The sequence below is a fragment of the Solanum lycopersicum genome, chromosome 10, assembly GCF_036512215.1.
Source record: "Solanum lycopersicum chromosome 10, SLM_r2.1".
In the NCBI taxonomy this organism is placed as follows: Eukaryota; Viridiplantae; Streptophyta; class Magnoliopsida; order Solanales; family Solanaceae; genus Solanum; species Solanum lycopersicum.
In genome coordinates, this window is record NC_090809.1 from 40018130 (window position 1) to 40035906 (window position 17777).

Genomic DNA, 17777 nt, shown 5'->3' on the forward strand with positions numbered 1-17777 from the left:
GGATGATGCAAGCGTGAACTGCACATGTAGACGTTGTGTCGCTTTTCGTCTATTTTGTGAATGTTAATACTGCTTGGGAATTGTACATGCCGCTTGGATTGTTGTCGTTCCGTTTAAATTAACGTTGCATTGTCTTTACTCCACATGGGTTTAACGTTTTAGGACGTTGTAGTTGTAGTTGTCGCTTTTAGAATTAGGTCTCATTTATCGAACAAATGATTTAGCTCGGTTCAAGGGAATGAGAGTGAGCTGGATTTATCTAAGATTAAAATAATTAGAGAAGAGTTGGGATAGTCTCTATTATATTGTTATGATGGGACTTTTGGTACTGAAAGAAAATTAGACAAGAAGGCCCAACATTTTGGTCTTTTAAGATGGGTTGAAAGAATGATTCGATTTTGAATTAAGGATTAGCCCAATGGATTGATAATCTGGCCAATTAAATTTCATTACTTAGATAAATGGAGTGACTTATCAAATTCGTCTATAATTCAACTAGGACGAATTAATATAACTAATATATGAGCTTCTTAATCTTAATGAAATAAAATAATTAACTCAATTGTAAACTAATGATTCAAAATCATAACAATAATTTAAACTAAACTAATTTAAGAAAATACTTACTAAAATTAATATCTTTTTGAGATGATTTTTAAATATTTATAATATATACTAATTATACGTGTAAAGCTATAAGAAATATATTTACTATTTGTAAGTTATAAAAATCGACCTACATAAGATGAAATGACTTTGAAAAGTATTTGAAATTTATAAGCTAATTATTCTAAATTGTTTGGGAAATTAAGAAGGATGTGAATAAATTCTTATCGGGGAGGATAAAATTGGGTGTCAACAATTGTGCCTCATTTTACTTGGATTGATGCAAGAACTTCGAAAGAAATTGAATAATCCAATTTTGACTGTCCACATATTCATCATTTAGGAAAGGAATTTTTGTACAAATTTAAGAATTATGGCTGAACCTTGGAAGTGGTCTTCCTACATATCTCAGGATATATAATAATTCAGGCCACTTGTATTTTGATATGCTTGATTTCATGCACGATTTTGAAAGTATTCAGAAGTCACCCCGATACCGAATTATAAAGGAATCAGAATGCTTGAGAATAAGATTTTAGAGAGAATGATGGAATACAACGGAGTTTTCAACATTGATTTTTCCTACATATCCCTCAACATAGGAACTTAGGTTGCTTGTAGTTTGACTTGATCGGATGAAAAGGAAATATGTTATGCAAGATAACCTTTGGTTCTGGAAGAGTGACAAATAAATCAAGTATGAAAAAAGACTTGCACCTCTTAGCCAGGAAAGTGGAGCTCTTAACATCCATAAGTAAAAACTTACAAAGACATAATTTCCAATGCTCTTGGTGCACCGTCACTTAAATTGGAAAGATGCCTCCGGTGGAAACCTGAACGTTCGAACGCAAAAAACCTAAATAAAAATTAGCAGGCCTTCTGATAGGGGTGTGGTTTGATTGTAGTGAAAGTCTTTCTTCATCTTGTGTCCTAAAAGTTTGATACCTTTCTTTGGAATATGTTCCAATTAGCTGCTAAGAAAAAGTTTCACGTTGTGCTGCATTATCTTTGATGGCGTTCGCATCTGTGGTTTGTTTTAGGGAATTCATCCTTTCGAATGCTCACGACAAATATTGAAATAAAACTCATTAGCATAAAAAATGCAATTCAAAAAGGGAGATAGTGTCTTTTACCGTGTTGACACTTGATTTTTCTCCTTGAACATTCGATGTAAACTTCTTCGAGTTTGACGTAAAGAAAATAAGGCTCGTGACTTATATTTACAATATAAACTTCAATGTACTCTTTATTTGATGTCTAAGTAGTAAAATATAGACTGATGTAATATGTTGGTTCTCTTGATGTTGTTCTTGAAAATGAAAATAATGATGATGATTCTTCATTGGTAAGATAATGGTAGTCCATTGATAGGATTATGTCGATCCATTGGTAGGATAATATTTCTACATGACAGGATGATGATGATGTTCATACTTCATTAATAAGATAATGATTCTTCATTGATATGATGACGATAATGATAGGATGATGATGTTTCTCGATAGATAGGATGTTGATGATGATCCATTGAAGGATGATGTTGTTGATGCTCCATTGGTAGGATAATAATGATGATCCATTGATAGGATAATGATGATGAAGGATGATGATGCTACTACACAGTAGAATGATGCTACTCCATTGGTAGGATGATGCTGATCCATTGATAGGATAATGTTGATGATCCATTGGTAAGATTATGTTGATCCATTAGTAGGATAATGATGACCCATTGGTAGGATGATGATAATGATCCATTGGTAGGATAATGTTGATGATCCATTGGTAGGATAATGTTGATGAAGATGAACATCCGTTGGTAGGATAATGTTGATGATCCATTGGTAGGATAATGTTGATCCATTAATAGGATAATAATAATGATATTCCACCGGCAGGTTAATGTTGATCCATTGGTAGGATAATGATAATGAAGATCCGTCCGTATGATGATAATATTCTATTGATAAATGACGATAATATCCCTCTAGGTGATGGTATCATCTTATTTGAAAATACTCTATAAATGTCCATCCGGGTGGTAAAGATGATGTCCCTATGGGTAGTTCATATTACCACGTATGATATCGACAGAATCTGTGAATATTCTTCAAACGTTTTTAATGCTGAAAAATGCAATCTCGTGTCATAGAAGATGATTGTATATATGCTGATAGTGATGTTTTCACTTGTTCCCGTTTTGAACATTGTGTTTTCAGAGTGACTCATATTTTGTTGGAAATTCAAATGAGGTGTTGTTGTGCATATTGAAACTCTTTTGTTTTCTTCTAAAAAACTACAATGACTTTCCTGCATCCACAGAAAGGTTTTCAATTTTGGGGAGCTCTTTGCCCTTTTGAATTCTTCATATTCGTTGAGTGGAGAAATATGATGAACTTGAGACAATCTTATAGACCTGCATCTACAGAAAAATTGTTAGTTCTTAAAATAAAATGGTCTATGTTAACTTCTTCAATCCCTTGCTACTTATCTTGCTATCTTCAGTTGATCGCTTGCTTCTTGATAGACAAGACAAACATTTTATGCACAATATTTGAAACATATAGATAAAATTCTTCAAAGAAAAGTTTTCAAAAAGTTGTAATTGAAATATGTCACTATCAAGTGTAATATCATGTCAAGCTTAAATGAACGTCCTTTGTCCAAAACTTTTGTATGTCCACTAGCTTGTTTAGGAGAATTCAAACAACCTTAAATCTTGAGAAATTTCTGACATGGTTCTCCCGAATATAAAATAATCGGGAATTTTTGTAGTTGACTCTGATATATACAACGATATGAGAGATTGTTATAGTTGATTATGAACTTTAACGATGTTAGAGATCATTTGAAATTAGTTTTAAACTTCTAACCATGGTCAAAATATTCAAAATTGACTACAAACTTCTAAGGACGCTTAAAGAAATTTTTGGGGTCATCCTAAAATTTCAATCCCAATTAGATGTCTTGGAGTATCTCGAACTGTTGATATAAATATTATGGAGATATTATCGAGCCGTTGTGGCGCCTACGTATCCCATTGAAGCAGGAATCATGTAATGACCGGGGAGCACCCCCTAGACAGTACCAGCGTATTCAACCTCAAAAAGGTCTCGTACAAGCCTCTTAGCATAATATTCATGGCATAATGAACTTGAAATAATGCGGAAAATTTAAAAACTTTTACATAGTGAAGTATACTTAGACTTCTCACATATCAAATATGGAGTTTACATAGACTCCTCGTTTATGAAGTTTTACTTAGACTCCTCGTTTAGAACTATAAATGATTTGTGATCATATTCTAATATTGTCTTACAACACCATCTATTTATAACAGTTCAACACAAGTCTACAAATAGCGCCCTTATCCCTTTAAATACAATAGTCTTTAGAACAAATGTACATAAGAGAAGATTATTGATCTTATTAAATCAATACAGAAAACGTTAAGTGTCAACTAGTGCATATGTCCTCGAATCTTTGAGGACCTACCACAATGTCTTAGAGAATAGAATTCTATGCTTTCTTGAAGAACGGAGGAGCAACCAACTAGCCGGAACCTATACTCATAATATAAAGGGAGAAAGAGGGTTAGTACATTTGATGCACTAAGTATGGAGAAATGCATAAAAACCTTTAAAACATGAAAGAGGACATTTACATATAATACATGCATTTATAAGGTTACTGAAAGCCATTTGCATCACCAAAAGAACACATATGTCAATACATCGATAATATCTAAACTTCAACTCACACTGACTTTAGCACTTGCTAAGGTGTCGAATTGTGCAATATAGAATTAGCATCTCGTACTACAAACCCTACCAAGCATTCCAATAGAAACCACCTTGGTTACACATGTTACCTTTATACCTTCATTTTATAAACATGTCATCATAATTATTTCATAACTATAAGAAACCACCTAAAACAACCTTCTAAGCATACTAGTCCAATGTACAAGTGAAAACCCTTACCCCCACTTCTACTTAGTAAACTCATTAGGAAGTTATAGACTAGTTCATACTTCTTCAATACTTCCTTACTTCATTACTTTATAGAATTTCAACCATAAGTCCATAACCGACATAGACCATGAGAGCTTCCATGGAATCCGATGTCATAAAGCCCCACACCAAAAAAGGGTGTTCCATTTGCCAAGGTAGAACTTAGAAACTAGCTACTATGTGGATCCACTAGCTATATCCTACGGGGACACGTAGTTAAGGATAGTGAGATTGCTTCTAGAAACCCAACCTATTGCATTAGCGAGAAGGCTTCAATCTCATGAGTAAATCACTTGGATGACGTGGCCTAATGCATTAGCGGGAGGGTCTTTTCCTCATTGTACATATCCACTTGGTTCTTAGTATACTTCCCAACTTATTACCATTGTTATGTTAATTGTATCTACATGTGTTAAGAGTAATTCATATTCATTCATTAGAATTCAACATAAAGTTGTTAGATTCATTAAGTGAGAATGCACTTTCACCCTAGAAACATCATATATATGTGAGTAGTACCTTCATAATCTTAGTTATAGTGTTTTCATGAGAACTCTAATTTCAATACACAAAAGAGACCAATCTAATTATACAAGGTTCATACTACACAATAGACACGGTTCAAGAGAATGCAAACCATACTAATTACCTTTCTTGTATCCTTCCATAAACCATATACCTTGCATGCAAATTCAAAGTGTATGTACAATGTCCTTTATCACATATACAACCCTAGAATTTAGCCTCTTTTCAAGGTTAAGAAACAAGTATCATGATTACCCTTATTCAAATCATAATAGGCATGGAAGACAAGATTTTGTGACTAGATTATCATCAATTACAATACATCATGCTCATATTTACTCAATTCATCCCACAACATTCAAGAAAGTTGGGTTATGAGGTCACATAGGTTCTTGGGTATTTTCACCCTTGAATTCATCAATTAACCCAAATATAATCATAACATAAGGTACATAACATAAAGAAAATGATTTAAGAGTGAACTCATGGCTAGATTACTAACCCCTAGTTTTGGTCACAATATAGATTTCGAAGTTTAGAAGGGCTTCATGGAGAAACTAATCCATGAATAAATATCCCCATAGCTTAGTTGATGATATTCTATGAAATTTAAGTGAGAAAGGATGAATCTTGAGTGCCCTAGCTTGAGTTCTTCCTTGTTCTTCAATGGTGATCCAGAGAAAGAATTTGTGAGAGAGGGAAAATAGGTTTTGATTTTTGATTTGGAAGTTATGAAGAGTTAGTTGTTTTAATGAGTCAAAGTCTTTTAATATACTTAAAATTACTAATTTATACCGTCCCCACTCTTAATTAGCCAAGGGTGGAATTTACCAAACCACCCTTGGCTAGGCAGAATTTTGCACTAGTGTGCAGGACCAATCGACGACCCCTAGTCGACGATCCGTCGTTCCATGAATTAACCGTCCTGGCATGGCGTCGTTTTGGTCATAGAGTCATTTGGATCCATTTTTCCAAATGTCTATGTGTCAACCAATTACACCTAATGACGGAGCATCGTTGAAAAGACGGCCTATCGTTGGTGCTCATGATTGCACACTGCCAAATGGCAACTATTAAGGGTCAATACAAGGGTCCTCCTCAAAGACACCTAGGGTGGTACTTGGGGAGTCATACCTGGACGTTTTGACCCTAAAATCACTCCACCATGCATTCCACACCTTTTCACCAAATTTGACTTAATTTCGACTCTCAAAACCCCTTAGGAACATTCCTCCCTGAATTACACTTAAATCTTTTTGTAGGGAAAGGGTTGACTCAATACTAGCATCAACCAACAACAACATAAAAAACTCATAATGAATCACAACTCATAGGAGTACTTCACAACTACATTCAACACATAAACATGACATTAAACATGGCAACTCAAATCACATTTTACCCCATATAAGAGCTCAACATTTCATAAAATATAATGAGAAGCTACCTTCTCAATATCAACATGAGCTCAAAATGACATTAAAGAGTTACCATTCTATCTTCTTCTTCTCAAGATAATAACATGACATGTTCACCAAAATCTCAAGAAGGCAAATGCATACATTTCATATAATTCCAAGTAGAACATGAAAGCATTTTTCTTATAACTCATTTTAGTAAAAACTTTTACCGAAACATGCACATTCTTATAAAACAAGTTAAATTCACATTATTCATCATTCTTTTATTTTAATAGGAACTACTAGCCTCAAAGAAGGAAAAGATGAGGATACTAGGACTTTATATTGGCCTCGGCCTTGCACCCTCAACTAGATGATTTCTCCATAGAACTTTTATGGAGGCCACCTCTTTATACCTCAAATTTTTGACTTGAGGATCTAAGATCTCCATCGGAATCTCTTTATAAGAGAGGTCCCCATTCACGCCTAACCTTCAATAGGGAGAATAAATACTGGGTCGCCTATACATTTCTTGAGCATGAAGACATGAAATATCGAATGAACCAAAGCTAGTTCACTAGGTAGTTTCAACTCATAAGCAACTTTTTTGACCCGTTACAATACCTCATAAGGACCCACATACCGGGGACTTAATTTCCCCTTTTTACCAAATCTCATCACCCCTTTCATCGGTGATATCTTCAAGTAGAGCCAATTATCTACTTCAAATTCAAGGTCTCTTCTTCGATTGTTGGCACAGGATTTTTGCCGACTATATGCTATTCTCAACCTATCTCTTATCAACTGAACTTTTTCTATAGCTTCACAGACCATCTCGAGACCAAAGAGTGAAGACTCACGAACCTCAAACCACTCAAACGGAGACTTACATCTCCTACCATAGAGTGCTTCGAAAGGTGCCATAGAAATACTCAAATGGTAGCTATTATTATAAGAGAACTCAATCAACGGTAGGTGATCATCTCAATTTCCCTTAAAATTAATTACACAAGCTATTAACATATCTTCTAGGGTTTGAATGGTACGCTCCGCTTGACCATCCATTTGAGGATGAAAATCATTGCTAAGTTTCACGTGAGTACCTAACCCCTTTTTAAAAGAAATCCAAAAATGAGAAGTGAATTGGGCACCTCTATCCGAGATGATGGACAAATGGATCTCATAAAGACTCACAATCTCACTAATGTATAATTTTGCATACTTTTCCACGGAATAAGTAGACTTGATGGGGATAAAGTGGCAGATTTTGTTAACCTATCCACAATAACACATATTGAGTCATTTTGTCTACGTGTTCGAGGCAAATAGACTACGAAGTTGATATTAATGTCTTCCAACTTCCAAATAGGGACATACTTGGGTTAAACCTCCCGACCTTCGATGTTCGGCCTTAATTTCTTGACAACTCAAGCACTTAGCCATAATCTCTACCACATCCTTCTTCAAAACTTTCCACCAATAGACCTCTTGAAGGTCAAGATACATTTTTGTGGCACCCGAATGAATAGAATATCGCGAACCATGAGCCTCTTCTAAAAAATTTCTCCTCAAATCATCAATATTCGGCACAACAATCTACCTTGGCACCTAAGCACATCATATACCCCTTGGGAAAATGATTTATTGAGATTTCGAAGAACTGATTCCTTCAATTCCATCAACAGAGGATCATGATATTTCTTGGACTTCCCCTCAACCACTAATGACAATTCGTAATTATGATAGAACATAAAAACACGATTTGGAGAATCTTCCAACCAAACACCCAATCGGGCCACCTACGAACATCTTTCACTAGGTCCTTCTTTCACATGACACACTACCCATAGTCATACGACTTAAAGCGTCCACAACCACATTGGCCTTACTGGGTGGTAGAGAACACTTATGTTATAATCCTTTAAAAGTTCCAAATATCTTCTTTGTCAGAGATTCAACTCCTTTTGAGTGAACACATATTGAAGACTTTTGTGGTGGTGAACACATCTATGTGCACCCCATATAGTTAGTGCCTCCATATTTTTAAAGCAAACACGACGGCCGCTATTCAAGATCATGAGTTGAATAATTCTTCTCATGCACCTTGAGTTTCCTAGAAGCATATGTTATAACCTTCCCATATTTCACGAGGACACACTTAAACCAACTCGAGAAGTATCACAATATATCATGAACCCTTTCGTGCCCTCCAGCAAGTCCAATACCGGAGTGAAGATAAGCTTGTCTTTCAACAATTGAAATTTTTTTCACATGCCTCCAACCATTTGAACTCAACCTTTTATTTTGAGTCAAAGTCGTTAATGGAGATGAAATTGAGTAGAATCCCTCAACAAACCTTCTATAATACCTGACCAATCCTAAGAAGCTTCGGATGTCCGTAGGACTCAAAGGTCTAGGACAACTCTTAACCACTTACGTCTTTTTCGGGTCTACTTTTACCCCTTCACTATAAACAATGTGACCAAGAAAAGCAACTGATCTCAACCAAAACTCGCACTTACTATATTTGGAATAGATTTGAGCTTCCTTGAGGACTTCCAAGACTATGCTCAGATGGTTCACATGGTCACCCTCACTTTTACAGTATACCAAAATGTCAACAATAAAGACAATCACAAAAAATTCAAGATAGTTTCTAAAAACTTGATTCATAAGGTCCAGAAAAGTCGTCGGGGCATTCCTTAGTCCAAAAGACATGACTCGGAATTCAAAATGACCAAACCTAGTTTGAAAAGTTGTTTTAGGTATGTCAACTTCTCTAACTCTCAATTGATGATATCCCGACCTCAAATCAATTTTTGAAAAATAGCTCGCCCCTTGGAGTTGGTCAAACAAATCGTCAATCTTAGGTAGGATACTTGTTCTTTATGGTGACCTTATTTAGTTTTCGGTAATAAATGTACATCCTAAGGGACCCATCCTTCTTTCTCACAAACAACAACAGGGCACCCCATGGCGAAATACTTGGTTGTATGAAACCTTTGTCTAGTTAATCTTTGAGCTGAGTCTTTAGTTATTTAAACTCGACCAGAGCCATCCAGTAAGGAATGATTGAAACAGGTTGTGTACACGGCAATAAATCTATGCCGAAGTCAATTTCTCGCTTGGGAGGAATTCCGAGCAAGTCATTGGGGAAGACTTTCGGAAATTCCTTCACTACGGGGATTGACTCAAAAGGAGGGAGATCGAATTTAAGATGCTTGAACCTCACTATATGATAGAGACAAGCCTTCACAATAAACTTACAAGCTTTAAGATATTAAATGATTTGATTTTTTAGAGATAGGTTTCCCCCCTTCCTCACTACCATAGGTTCATTTGGGAATTGAAATCTTACTACCCGAGTTCTACAATCAATAGAGGAAAAATAGGAATGTAGCCAACCCATCCCAAATCTAACACCAAATTCTAACATATCAAGTTCTACCAAGTCCACTAATGTGACTCTATTGGGCAATGACACGGGACAACCTCAATATACTCTTTTAACAAGTACGGGATCACCCACCGGGGTAGAAACCCAAAAAGGTTTATGGAAGACATCGTGAAGCATATTAAATCTCATAGCTAAGAGATGGTCATGCTTGGAATTAGCATAGTCGACCTACATTTATTCACCACAAGATTGGATACCTCTATAACAAACTTATTCATCTTTTCTCTAGAGTCCGCTACCATGGTAATAGCATACTTGGATAGTTGAGTGAACTTGAGGCTATACTCTTTCACACTCATATTCCCTTGACAAATGTTAATGAATTATTGCATTTACCTCTCCCTTAGTTCCAAGGAAAAGAACCTATCAAGAAAAGTCATTTTAAACATTCCCTAAATAATTTGACCTTCTTTAACTGGCTCATCCTTCCAGTGTTCATACCAAACTTGAGCCACATCTTTGAGTTGATAGGCAACCAATTTCGCCTTTTCTTGAGGAGTCACACCCATGGCATCTACCACCTTGAATACTTAATCGTTAAACCCTTGAGAGTCTTCCTCAACCTTGGAGCCAAATAAAGTAGGGGGATTCATATTTATGAAATCCCTTATCCTTGAAGTGGTGGTGCTAGTATTAGGATTCACTTTCACCCTAGCATCCCTAGCAACGTGAGTATCCATCACTTGGGGTCAAACTATGGATGGCATCCCTTATCTCAACATTACACATAGCTCCTTCTTTAATGGGAACTTGAGGGTTTTGAGGAGCTTGAGGGGGAACTTCCTCATTAGCATTCTCCTCTTCGGCCCTCCTAGCATTATTCCTCCTTGTATTAAATGGTATACAAGGACAAGAAAAGGATTAGAAGGAAAGAATCAAATAGGATTAGGACTTCAAGCATGATCATATAATAATGAATAAAAGAAGGTTCCTAATCATCTCATAGCCTCATATTCATACAGGTGGCGCGTTTCACATTTATAAATAAGACTTTACTTGACGTGGTATGCGTGAGACCAACCCTATTATTATCCCAAAATCTTATGCTCTGATACTAAGTTTGTAACGACCGGGGAGCACCCCTTATACGGTACCGGCCTATTCGACCTCGAAGAAGTCTCATACAAGACTCATAGCATAATCGTCAAGGAATAATAAACTTAAATAAATCAGAAAATTTGGAAACTTTTACGTAGTGATTTAGACTTCTCATGTATCATATATGGATTTTACATACATTCCTTATTTATAAAGTTTACTTAGACTCCTCATTTAGCAATATAAGTAATTCATGATCATATTCTAATATTGTCTCACAACACCCATCTATTTATAAGAGTTCAACAGAAGTCTACAAATAGGGTCCTTAGCTCTTTAGACACAATAGTCTTTAAAACAACTGTACATGAGAGAAGATTATTTGATTCTATCACATCAATAAAGAAAACATAAAGTGTCAACTAGTGCATATGTCCTCGAATCTTTAAGGACCTACCACAATGTCTTGATGAATAGAATTCCAAGCTTTCTTCAAGAACGGAGGAGCAACAAACTAGGTGAAACCTATACTCATAATATAAAGGGAGAAAAGGGGTTAGTACAATAAATGAACTAAGTATGGAGAAATGCACAAAAACCTTTAAAACATTGAGAAGAGGACATTTACATGTAATACATGCATTTATAAGGTTTTTGAAAGCCATTTGCATCACTAAAACAACACATAAGTCAATACATAGATAATACATAAACTTCAACTCACCATGACTTTAGAACTTCCTAAAGGTCTACTTGTGCAATGTAGATTTAGAATCCCATACTACCAATCCTACCGAGCATTCCCATAGAAACCACCTTGGTCACACATGTTACCTTTATACCTTCATTTTATAAGGCATGTCCTCATAATCATTTCATAACTATAAGAAACCACCCACAACAACCTTTTAAGCCTACTAGTGCAATGTACAAATGAAGTCTCATACCCCACTTCTACTTAGAAAACTCATAAGGAAGTTATAAACTAGTTCATACTTCTTCAATGCTTAAGTACTTCATTAATTTAGAGAAGGTCAACCATAACCGACATAGACCATCAGAGCTTTCATTGAATTCGTGTCATAAAGCCCCACACCGAAAAAGGGTGTTCCAGTTGCCAAGGTAGAACTTAAAAACTAGCTACTATGTGGATCCACTAGCTATATCCTATGAGGGCACGTAGTTAAGGGATAGTGAGATTGCTTTTAGAAACCTGGCCTATTGCATTAGCGGGAAGGCTTCCATCTCATGAGTAATCACTTGGATGACCTGGACTATTGCATTAGTGAGACGGTCTTTTCCTCATTGTACATATCCACTCGATGCTTAGTATACTTCACAACTTATTACCATTGTTTTGTTAATTGCATCTACATGTGTGAAGAGTAATTCATCTTCATTCAATACAATTTAACATAAAGATCTTAGATTCATTAAGTGAGAATGCACTTTCACCCTAGAATCATCATACATATGTGAGTAGTACCTTCATAATCTTAGTTATAGTGTTTTCATAAGAATTATACTTTCAATCAACACAAAAGACCAATCTCATTATACAAGGTTCATACTACACAATAGACACGTTTCAAAAGAATGAAAACCATCCTAATTACCTTTCTTGTATCCTTCCATAAGCCATATACCTTGCAAGCAAATTCAAAGTCTATGTATAATGTCCTTTATAACATATAAACCCTAGAATTTACCCTCTTTTCAAGGTTAAGTAACATGTATCATGATCACCCTTATTCAAATCACAATAGGCATGAAAGACAAGATTCTATGACTAGATAATCATCAATTACAATACATCCTGCTCATGTTTACTCAATTCATCCTACAACATTCATGAAAGTTGCGTTATGGGGTCACATGGGTTCTTGGGGGATTTTCACAATAGAAATCATCAATTAATTACAATATAATCATAATATAAGGTACATAACATAAATAAAATGATTTAAGAGTGAACCCATGACTAGATTACAAACCCCTAGTTTTGGTCATAATATAGATTTCAAATTTAGAAGTTTTGAAGAGCTTCAAGGAGAAAATAATCAATGAATTAATATCCCATACCTTAGTTGATGATATTCCACAAAATTGAGGTGAGAAAGAATGTATCTTGAGTGCCCTAGCTTGAATTATTCCTTGTTCTTCAATGGTGGTCTAGAGAGAGAATTTGTGAGAAGGGAAAGTGGGTTTTGATTTGGAAGTTATGAAGAGTTAGTTGTTTTAATGAGTCAGAGTCTTTTAATATACTTAAAATTACTAATTTAGACCCACCCGACACTTAATTGTCCAAGGGTGGAATTCACCAAATCACCCTTGGCTTGACAGAAATTTGCACCAGTGTGCAGGACCAATTAACGATTCCTATTTGACGATATGTCAATCCATAGATGGACCATTTGTCAGAGAGGTTCATTTTGATCCATTCTGCCAAATGGATAAGTGTCAACTAACGACACCTAACGAAGAAGCGTCGTTCAAACAATACCATCTCGATCTCATGACCCAATATTCATCATCAATTCAATTGCCACACAATTATACCAATTCTTATCCAAATACGAAAGAAAGTTTAAAACTAGTCACTTGACTACAATATGAAGGAATAATCATGATTCTAATAAAGGACTAACAATTGGAGCGACTCTAAGAGTTAAAAAAAACATAACAATTCGATAAATCTTTTTTCACGTGAAGCAATGCGAGACTCACCAGATGCTAGAAAATCACACTCCCTGGTTAATGAAATACTCGTCAATACCACCTGAGTTCTTAGTAAAAACAATTAGCGAGGAGTGAGATGCTAGTTGAGTGAGTAATAATACTTAACCACAATCATTTTAATGAGGGACAAGTTTGAAAACATGCTAGTATGATAATCAAAATGATAAAATTAATGTCCTTTCAGAAATGACAATAATATTTAATCTTATTTGTCAGAGGCAAATAAAATCAATATGAACTTTCAGAAATAAACTAAAAAAGACGCATTGATAGTCAGGGGCGTAACTACCTTATAGTCAGGCGAAAAATAATATTGTATATATATAAGTAAAATGATATACGAAGTGATTAAATAACATACTTCGATCACTCTCTTTTTATAGAACAAGGTGTTATATCTTAGTGGTTTCATATACCTTTAAAGAGCCTAATGTAGGGATGTCAATGAGGCGGGGTGAGTTTAAATCTATGCGAGGGCGGGGTGGGTTTAAGGTTTTGCGAGGCGGAGTAAAGTGGGATTTTTTAAAACTAATGCGGAGTGGGATGAATTATGGATATATGTGATTTTATGTTGGTTCAAAATTAATTCAGCATGTTATAAGAGGGATAGAACGTTATTTATTAAGATAGCTTCTTTAAAGCTACTAAAATATTCAAGATAGTAAATGAAAATGGTTTAATAAAAATAATATAATGTCTTACATGTTTCTCAATTGACCTTGAAAAAAATATTTTTTAAGTCACTATCCTATTTAATTAATACAACTTAATTAAAAAATAAATTTATTTTTATAAATTTTCTTTTTAGCATCAAATTTAATTAGAAAAACAATATATTTTAAAAACTATACGGGGCAGGTTCATACGGGGTGGGGTTGGTTGAAAATGAAAAACATTGATATGCAATGTCGGGCGAGGCTGACTAAAAACTATGCGGGTTAAGCATAATCCGCCCCGCTCCATTGCCATCCCTATCTAAGTGCTCATGCGTTCAATCTCACTAGGAACAATTTCTCCCCCCTTTTTTGATACCCTTTGTGAAATTCCTAGCTTCGCTATTTTTCATAGAAAATCTTATATTTGGAGGTTTCCAAAATAAACCACGTAATTAGTGTGACTCTTCTCTTTAAGAAATAGTCAATAACTGTAGGGCCTTCATAAAGAAAAAAAATATTCATTTCAATAGATCCCTACCCAAGGGATATCAGTAACGATATGTTATTTCTACCTTTCCACTAGCAAGGGATAATCAGTAATTTGTAACTACAAGGTGCACTAGGCCTAAAGAACCCGCCGTTAGCTACGAGATCCATCTAAGTCTACTCCAATCTATACTTTTCTTTGTAAATAGTAGAAAGATTTTAAAATGTTATAAGACATTTAAGTTCTTATCAAATCATAGTATATAAAAATTTAACCAAAACATATGTCAAAATACTATAGTCATATCTCAAGTATCAATAAACATGTTTTTATAAAAGTGAGTTCATCTCAAATATCTATTTTGGTATCATATCAAGTAAAAGGCTTGTCCCATAGTAAGTTAAAAATATTCGGTAAAACATTCACTTTATAAACCATGTATTAATCATAAAAGTTGTAAAACACAAATTGTGGTAAGACCAGTACGGGACAAAATATCAAACTCGCCACCTCCAACCATATGTATAACTTCCTTTGATCAATCTATAATCCCATCATATCAAACTCATGTTGATTTTTCTTCATTTAGGCTAATTCAATAACTATTTTATAAGAACCCACCCCTTGACATTTTATGTTTGAGTCTAACTTTGTCAAACTATATGTACCCATTGTTTAAGTAATTAGTTAGTTCAATAGATATAAGTTTCAGCCTATTCATATAATTTTTTTCTCCAATTCTTGCTCGAACTTATACCAAAAATAGTGATTAATCCATATCTGATATAGTCTTGCCCAAAACTTTCCTTCTTTGGGCTTTATATTGCTAACTTCTTAAAGTTTCCAATCAAAGGACTACCTAAAAAAAACTATGCTCAAGTTATCCATTCATAATAAATCATATATTATGGTGTGTGTATATTATCTTGATTTTTGATAGTAGTTGTTGAAGTCCAAATATTTGCCAAATTTTTTTAACATGCACTTTGAATGATTTGAAGTTGATATGAGCTTTAGTTGATTTTTTGTTTTACTGCATAAAATCTCTATTTCTTTGAAGTACGGGTGACTATTATTTCTTTAGAAAGATCTTATTTAATGTACGGTATGACACTTCAGTGGGCTTTGGTCCTTAGTCTTTGAAATCGTTTTAATTTTGTTTAGACCAAATACCATATTTGGCCTTATTTAAAATATGGGTGTTACATTCTTTCCACCTTATGAAATTTGATTTTCAAATATAAAGTGCATATTTGATGACTCACACTTGCTCGGACTCCCGAATATTTTCTTCAATAATATGATTTATCCATAAGACTTCTATTGTCTCAAGTAATTCTTTGATTATAACTTTCTTATGTGTTTGCCAACAATAGTAGTTGGCTTCTTATTTCCATACTTTAAGTCCTCGTCAAGTTATATAGTCTATGTTTCAAACACATAAGAGGTATTTGATATACATTTAGAGACCTTAAACAATAGGTAAAGAATTGACATCTCACGAAGAAAGTGCCAAACAAACACCATTATATATCTCGGTTATAAATATGTATGACCTATAAGCCTCGGGTTCAATTTTCCTCTTTTCTCTAATCATGTCATAAGGAAGACTCATATGATAATTATCTTCCTATCTGTGGGCACTAACTTTGTTCAACTCTAATCCACATAAGAATTTTTTCCTACTTTGAAATGTGATCAAGGATTAACTGGCCCTTGACAATAACTTCTTGTATCAGGTCTTGTCCTAATACATTAGTCTCTCCAACTTCATACCATTCGATAAGAAAACAAAGTTACGTACCATATAAGGATTCATTTAGAGTCATCTGACTGAAAAATGTTATAGGAAATTCCAGTTAAGGATAGTAAGCTTATTTATTACCTCTAAGATCAATTGTGCAAAAACATGTTCTCTAAAATTTGAATAGTGCACTCAAACTGTTCGTCTGTCATGAAATGAAATACTAAGATATTCTCAAGTACTTAAGGCTTGTTGAAAATACTTTAAAAACATGAATATGATCCTCTGTTATACATTATGGACACTAAAATCGTATGGAGTGTGACTATTTTGTTCATGTAGATTTTTGCATACCCATCAACTCGCCCGCCTCGAAGCTACTTGCCCGGAGGCCCCCTCCAGCCTGCCTCGAGTCCGCTTGCTCCGACCCTCTCCCGTTTGCCCCGAGGTCACTTGTCCGAGGCCCCCACCCATCTCGAAGCCGCTTGCCTCGAGGCAAACCCCCACCCCCACCCCCTCTACCTCTGGATCACCTTGCCTCGAGGCAGGCCCCTACCATCTTTCCGCCCTAAGGTTGTTTGCCTCGAGGAAGGTCCTCACGTCCCTCTTCGCTGAGGTCGTGTGATGTCGGCTCTTGATCCCCGTCCCCTCGCCCCGAGGTTACTTGCTTCTTAAATATTTTTGCAATTCATTATATATTCCCTAAATATACTTAGAAAAATTATTTACTACCCTGCATACAGATATAAAACTTTTACTTAATATTTTTACTCTTTTGAAAAAACTATATAGAATTGTTGTTTGCAAAAATATTTAAGAAGTAAATATATGAAAGTAAACAAATATGATCAGGACTTTGCTATAATTAATCAGATCACAAACATTAATTTTAAACTGTCTCTCATCCAAAGTAAAACTCGGAAAAAATGAAAAGAAACCGAATCATAATTACATGTAATTACACAAAATTCAAATAACATGATGAACTTTCCAAACAGGCCCTAAGCAAAAATAATCTCCAGTAAGAAAAAAGGTAATGGAGAGTAGCCTTAACCCAAATAATTTTATATAAGGATTTTTCAGGGAGAAATATGACAGGGATTAGAGACACG

General features: G+C 34.9%; 1 long non-coding RNA gene across 1 annotated transcript; it reads right to left on the bottom strand.

The window, feature by feature from the left end:
• Nucleotides 1-3978: 3978 nt before the first annotated feature.
• Nucleotides 3979-13238, bottom strand: LOC138339138 (uncharacterized). The gene is made up of 3 exons (XR_011212176.1): nt 13122-13238; nt 11497-11564; nt 3979-4169 (listed from the first exon to the last, which is right to left on the bottom strand). It is a non-coding gene; the product is annotated as an uncharacterized lncRNA (long non-coding RNA).
• Between the last annotated feature and the right edge of the window lie 4539 nt (nt 13239-17777).